Source organism: Protopterus annectens, chromosome 3.part0, assembly GCF_019279795.1.
Source record: "Protopterus annectens isolate FY-2018-M chromosome 3.part0, PAN1.0, whole genome shotgun sequence".
Taxonomy (NCBI): Eukaryota; Metazoa; Chordata; order Ceratodontiformes; family Protopteridae; genus Protopterus; species Protopterus annectens.
The window spans coordinates 939,469,986-939,477,834 of record NC_056731.1 but is presented as its reverse complement, the minus strand read 5'-3'; positions in this window follow the sequence as shown (position 1 = coordinate 939,477,834).

Below are 7,849 nucleotides of genomic sequence, written 5' to 3'. Positions count from 1 at the left end.
AGGAGAAACCCCTGTGTCACTTCTTTGGTTTGTTGGTTGCCATTGTCGCCCCTGTAGGATCCTCTGTATTGCCCTCTTCCTCGGGCACGCCTGTTTTTACCCCTTTGAAATCTTTCAGGATTAGGAAAGGACCAGTGTTTAGAAGCCCAGTTCCTGCTGAATCTGGGCGGCTGAACCTGGAGGAAATCTTTGACTGTCTGTACTGACTTGGCTTTTTCCTCAATGGACTTTAACACATCTTTAGCATTAGCACCAAAAAGCTTGTTCTTTTCCAAGGGAGCATCAAGAAGCTTTGCCTTAACATGATCTGGTAAAGGTTGTTCTTTTAGCCATGCATGCCTACGAATGACCGCCCCTGTCATAGCTGCCCTACATGAAGCCTCCAATGCATCATATCCACACTGCAAAAAATGATTGCTAACTTGCTGAGAATTATGCACAGCCTCCTGCAAAGACTTCCTATCTAAAGGTTCAGGAGAGGCCAAACTTTTCTGTAAATCATCTAACAGGAAATCCTGATATTGAAACATGTGAAAGAGACAATTGAGAGCTCTCATAGATAAAGTAGTGGAGGTATAGACCTTCTTCCCCCATCTCTCTAAGGACCTTGCTTCCCTGTCGGAAGGCAAAGGATTTTTGGATGTGGTAGCTGAAACCCCTTTAGCCCCCCTGGGAAATTGTTTCTAAATCAACAGCATGGGCCCTAAATAAATGAGAATGGGTTTCTGGAACCCTATAGTATCTGTCAGGCTTGACAGGAGCAGGAGGAAGAGTATCAGGGGTAACACTGGAGTCAGAGTATAAATCATCCAAAACATCAAGCACAGGAGATATAGCTAAGGGTCTGTGTTGAGGCTTTTTAAGGAAGGTTCGAAGGCGCTTTCTGGAATCAGAAAATTTCTGGCCTTGCCACTTAAAATGCTCCCTCATGGAATGCAGAACTTCCCCAAAAGAAATATCCTCAGGAGGGGAGGCCGAGGGGATGGAGTCCTCTGCATCTGAATCCTCATAGGTCTGGAAGGGCTCTTCCTGGCTTTCAGAGGGAACAGAGTCCTCAGAATCTTCATCTGAGGGCAGAGGGTCAGGGGGTTCTGATCAGAAAAATTAAATCTGCGGCCATGGACATGATCTGAGTTTCAGGAGTAGTCTGAGGTATGTTTCTAGCAGTAAGATGTTTGGACTTGCTGGCTGCCTTGGCACGTGTGTAGGCCTTGATAGACATGGACATGGGAGGCCTAGCCGCTCCACGTGCAGGAGTTACCTTATCAACAGCATTGGTCTCGGGCATTTCCTCGGTTTCGGTATCCGGAGGAAAATCAATAACTGGCGGAGTGGCCTCCGGTATCGGAGGTATCGGTAATGCGGTGTCTTCGGTTCGGAGCGGTGGAATAACCGCCTCAGAGGGAACCGGAGCACTCGCGGTTAGTTTTGGCGTGGTGTCGGTTGAAGACGCGGGCCGAGGATGTCTGTCCCGGTCTTGGTCCCGGTCTTTTCGTTTCTTAGGAGTCTGCGTTGTCGGTTGTTCCGACGGCATTGTATAATCAAATTTTTCGCCGAAAAAGTCTTCAGCGAACTCCGCCCGGCGCCTGAGAGTGCGCTTGTTGAAGCGAGCACAGGCCGAGACGTCATGGTCTGGGCCAAGGCAAGGGAGGCAGTAAGAGTGGAAATCCTTATGAGGTATTTGTTTACCACAAGACAAACAATTATTTACTTTTCAGTAATTTCTGACATCGGCTGAGGCAAGAAAAGGTCCCCAACGGGGTACTTAGCTTTTTTTGATGACTTCGGTTTCGAAGAATACAGAAGCTGACCGACCGGCACTTGCGAACTGCTTCTGCTTCGGGCACCGCGCGGCAAGAAAGACTGAAGAAGATGGCGTCGGCTGATGCTTATATACTCCAGCCGCTCTGACGTCGGAGAGAAATGCGACATCAGCCGACGTCGGACCCAGACTTTGGAATCCGGCCGACCGAGGGCTGCCTGAGGCAGGACAACCCATATGTTATGACTGCAGTTGCATTCTTGAAGGACATCAGTGAAACACGAAGAACATCAAGTTAGCAACTCTATGGGATGCAACTCCCAGACTTGCTCTGAGTTGATTCTAAACGACAAAAAATACACTGAACCCACAGCCATCGCCAATATCCTGGCAGACAGGTTCAGTGCAAACTTCTCCACCCCTCCCCCCCAAAAGAGCAAGTATCTATCCCGGCAGAGGGCTGCCTCCCAAACATCTCTGATGCTCAGGTGAAGGCTGCCCTCTCCAAAGCAAAAAACACTGCTTCCATGGGACCAGACGGCGTCCCAGGTTGCGTCCTACATGAACTCCAAGAGGAACTAATCCCTCAAATAAAACAGCTATACAATCTCAGCCTCACTACAGGATATGTGCCCACAGAATGACGACAGCAACAGTGGTCCCACTCCACAAAGGTGGAGCCTCTACAGACCCTGGAAACTATCGCCCCATAAGCCTGACTAGCTTAGTCTGCAAGGCTATGGAGAGGATCATCATGGAGCTCATAAACAAAGACATTGGGGACCTACAGACACTAGATCCTACCCAGTTCGGCTTTGTCAAGGGCAGATCCTGCCTTTTGAACCTGGTTGACTTCTTCGAAACAGTCACCAAAAGCCATAGATGAAGGGAAGGTAGTCCACACAGCCTATCTGGACCTTGCAAATGCATTTGACACAATACCCCACTCGGGCATCATAGATAAGCTATCCAGCTTAAATAAACCCCTATGTCACAAGATGGGTCTCAAACTGGCTCAAAGACAGAACCCACAGAGTGAGAGTTGCTGGAGCCATGTCAGACTCGAAACCGGTCACAAGTGGCGTCCCACAGGGTTCTGTCCTGGGACCACTCTTGTTCGGTATATACTTTTCCGAGGTACAGGCAAACGTGGGAGGACTATGGCTCACCAATTTCGCAGACAACTGCAAACTGGGCACCATAATAGACTCCAGCTGACACAAACATCCTTCAAAAAGGTCTCTCAGAGATGGATAACTGGTGCCAGTGCCATGGTTTAAAGCTAAATGCCAAATAATGTATAGTCATACCCTTTGGCAAAAACAATGTGCCCACAAATTACCACATAGGCGGAAACCCATTAAGTACAGAGAAAGTTATTAGGGACCTGGGGACCCAAGTTGATAGCAATCTCTCCTTTGAAAACCACATTGCCAAAGTGGTTAGAAAGACCTTCTACATAGCCCACCTCATCACGAAGGGTTTCACATCTAGATCAAGAGAGGTAATAGTGCTCCTTTATTCATCCCTCATCAGGCCCATCATAGAATACAATGCCCCTTTTGGGATGTACCTTACCCGACACCTGCAGCAATTAGAAAGACCCCAAAAGTAACTCACCAAGAGGATCAAGGGTTTCAAACAGATGCCATATACTGCTCGGTTAAAAAAAACTCCAGCTCTACTCAGTTGCATGCCGCCTACTTCGAGGCGATCTATGCCTGACATACAAAGCTAGGTCAAATCCAGAATTAATGGACATGCTCCACCTCAGTAAATCTAAATCCCTTAGAGCCACACGCTCGAGGGACTTGAACCTCAGCACAGAAATAATTAGAACTTGCTGGAGGGATAGGTTCATAACCCAGAGGCTCCCTTCACTCTGGAATAGAATTCCAGTTCATGTGAGGCAGAGCACCTCACTGAATCTCTTCAAGAAGAATCTCAATAGGTGGATGGGGGATCGTAGGTTTGTCCCAGGGATTACTCCCGTGTCACTATTAGACAGAGGCACAGTAAACTAAACCTTAAAAAGGGCACAGTATACTCAAATCAAGGGGTGGCGTAAGCCATACAGAATCGGGCTAGGCTTATAATTGCCCCAGGGCAGATAGCCTAGTATGAACATATGAACCTATGAACCTCCAGGTCTTCATCAGCCTCGAGAGGAAAGTCTGAATTCACAGGTGCATCCAAAGACTCAAGCCTAAGCTTTTTGATCTTTGGATGCTGACAGAACGGGCACGATGGACCCTCCATAGCAAGTGCATCTCTTTCAGGTTGTAGTGTTGGGAGGTAGGAGGAGAGGGTTGTCTGTGTACATGACACAGTTGCTGCATTGCCCCAGTATGCCCAGATTCACCAGGTGGACAGGAGAAATCACTGGAAGCTGACCCTTGGACTCGTCTGTTTAGGTGCTTTTTTTTTTTTGCAAAGTACAAGAGCCGTTTTCCCTTAACTTTGCAAGGTACTTTACAATTATAGGTTGTTCAGTGCCTACAATTAATTTTTCCTTATTAAAACGGAGAGTTGAGTGCTTGGATCAGTTTTAAGGCTTCCTAGAGCTTTCCAGCAGGTTCTAGAGCAAGTGCTAGTCACAGGAGTTCAGATTTTAGTGCTACTACTGAGGAACCAGCTAGTTCTAAAGGAAAATTTGAAGAGCAGATTTTCTGGCACCTGGAATAGTTTAACTGTAGTCCCACTATGTGAAAAACGCATTAACACACGCATTTTTAAGCCAGAAAGTTGAAAGGGATAGAAAGCAGCCCAAAACGGCCAATACAATTACAATTTCAGAGCTGGAAACCACTCCTCTTGTGTTAGACAGGCAGTACAATGCTCACCACTCCCACTGGTAAGCATTAGGACTTTCCTCTACCACAGCAAGGTCTGGAAAGCTCTGAACACAGAAAATGAAGTCCTGAAACCAGCAAAGCCTGAGATCTGGACTATACTAGCTAGGAAAGGCGGGAAATGAGCAAACAAGATAGTTATTTTTTGGGGATTTTTTTCAGTTAAAACAGGCTAAAGAATACAATACAGTAAATAAACACAGAAAAGGCTAACACACGTGTGTGTAGCCCTAAACAGTAAATGCAATTAAAACTCTACAAAATTAGCAATTTAAAACTTTTTAACCGAAGCAAGGCAAGTGCACAACTGAAACCCAATTTTAGAGGCTGTAATACAGTATAATAAGTAGCTAGTCTACATATACAGAAAAGTCTATATATACATACAGAAAAGCAGCTAAAACACAAAACAATTCAGATGCAGTGCAACCTAGAGCACTTGAGTTGTAGCAATATTAAGGCAAATACAGTTTTAATAAATGCACTAAAATATACTCTATACTTCTAAAATGTTTGAGAAGCACAGTCAGAACACAAGGAGATTCAGGCAATTTTTTTTTTTTTAAAGAAAGGAGGAACAGAAGGAAAGAAACTAAGTGGGTTGGCCTTCTCAGATGTTCTCTCTGTATTAGGTAGAATGAACTAAACATGACTCGGAGGAGTTTCCAAGATCAAATTTAGAGTAGGGGCGGGCAACTGCAAGGCCAGCAGGTATAAAGACAACATGCCAATATGGGAGGGGAAGGTGGAAAGCTATTTTAGGCAGAAAACACTACAGAAATGTTTATCAAAGCAGAAAACCAGCAGTGAGCCAACAGCTATGAAATACAGTACAAGTACACAGTATACAACAAAATTGCTATAAATATCTAGAATAAGCAATAACTAATAAAAATAAGCAAAAAAACAGGCTGCTTATTGCTATATATCACAGATCAGGTGCTCCTCCTCAGATAGCTGTGTGTGTAATGTAGCAGAGGGCCCAAATAAACTCTTCCTGTCCAGTAGAGGAATTCATAATTACTGACTTTAAATTATCCGAAAACGTTTGATTATGCATTGTCAAGACCGCAGCTGAGGCAGAAACCCTGTAAACAGTACCAACATAGTCATGATCACTTTTTAAGGCATATTTAGAAACTTGAGACACGTTGGCACCAATTCAGTTCAAGACCTACATTCAGGAATCTGGGCAACAGAAAATTCTCTCAAATTGTTGGAACATTGCAGCATAAACTACCACATATAGCACTCATAGCTAAGAATTCTAACGGCTAAAGGAGAAGGAAAAAAATCTCCTTCCCAGTCTGTCCATCCGCTTACCATCTTTAGTCACAGGAACTGGGTTAGGGGTGTTAAGGAACCTGATCACATTAGAAGCAGTAGGTAAGATGGCTGTTGGATCTGCTCTTAGATGAGAAAAAGAAGTTATGTACTTACCAAGTAAAAAAACACGAAGTAAATGACCAAAATGTAGGAAAAAAAAGACAACAGCAGCATTGAACCAAACGATTTAATAGTTCAGCGCTTTAATCCGCTAATATAGCAAGACTTCATCAGAACAAGGAATAGTGCAGTCAGCATTAGTTATGTACTTACCATAACATTACATCTGGGTTGTCTACCTTCATTTATCCTTGACATATGGATTCGGTTTTGAGCATTGGAACAGACTCTGCCGTTACTACAGCCCGCAAGAACCAAAAACTCTCAAGCTTAAGTCCTATCCAGAATGCTCCTCTCCAACTTCGCCAGTTCCAGTTTACAGATACAGTCAGAATGTAAACCTAGTATCATATATGAAACCATATATAACTTGGACCAGATTTCATTCCACCAGGAGGTCAGAATGGAAGGGAGATGGAGGGTGGGGAGTCGAGGAAAAATGAAGACAGACAACACAGATGGAATATTACTGTAAAGTACATAACTTCTTTATCCGATGTTGTCAATTTTCATTTATTCCTTAACATATGAGACAGAGTCCCCAGCTATCAAGTACCTTGAGAGGACTCTGGGAAGGATCTTCAGAAGCACCATAGAACAAAAGGCTGCTCTTGCCCTTGAGACCAAATTCAATTTGTAATGAGTAATAAAGGTATGTGGGGAAGCCCATGTTGCAGCTGCAGAAATATCATCCACGGAAGCCTTAAAATGAAAATCTACTGAAGTAACTATAGCTCTTGTAGAATTTGTCCTGACAGGCCCAGGCAATTCAACTTACTGTATATGAAGGATATGCAACATGAAATTCTTCAGCCATCTAGATAAGGTAACCTTAGATACTGGCTTATCCCATTCTGGTATTCAGAATTGAAATTAACAGTTGGTCAGATTTTCTAATTTCTTTTGTTCTATGGAGACAGAATCACAACTGACTATGGACACCCAATAAATGCAAAGTGTATTCACTTTTGAGAAATTGGGTAAGAGAGACTGGTAAATCGATTGTCCGACTGATATTTGCCTCTGACACCACCTTTGGCAGAAAGGAAGTGTTCATCCTCAAGTAAACAATCTTTGTGAAATATCAAATATGGTGGTTTGCAAGATAAGGCTTGAATTTCTGAAACTCTTCTGGCAGATGTAATAACTACCAAAAAAGTTTTCCCAAGATAAAAGTTTAGGTCGCAGTTGACAGTAGGTTCAAAGGAGGAATGTCCTACCATTTGTAACACTAAAGTAAGATCCCAGCATACATGTGGATATTTACACGGAGGTTTTACAACAATGTTCCCCTTAAAAAAGAAGCTTTGCAAAGTTTGAGAAATTAATGAATATCTCTTGAACCCATTATGAAAGTCTGAAATAGCCACTAACTGAACTCTTAATAGTAGAATCAGAGGCTCCTTCAGAGAGTAAGGCTAAAAATTCTAAGATTTTGTAGATCGGAACAGAGAAAGAGACAATGTTATTATCATTAAGCCCAGTAGGAAATTCTCTGCCACTTACTCTTGCAGAGCTTCCTAGAGGAGGGTGTGTGTGATGTCAACAGAATCTTACGTACTGGGAAAGATGGAGAATTACACATGGCAATTACTGGAACTGGAGAAGCCAAGCTGTCAGTTTGAGCTTCTGAAGGTTTGGGTGAACTAATCCCTCTGGATGGGATAGGAGATCTGTATCTGGGTCCTGAGTACACTGTTGTCAAATCAGATAAGGCCAAAGAAAGGTGAACCATACCTGTCAAGGCCATAAGGGAGTAATAATAAATTAGGTCTACAACCTTATCTCT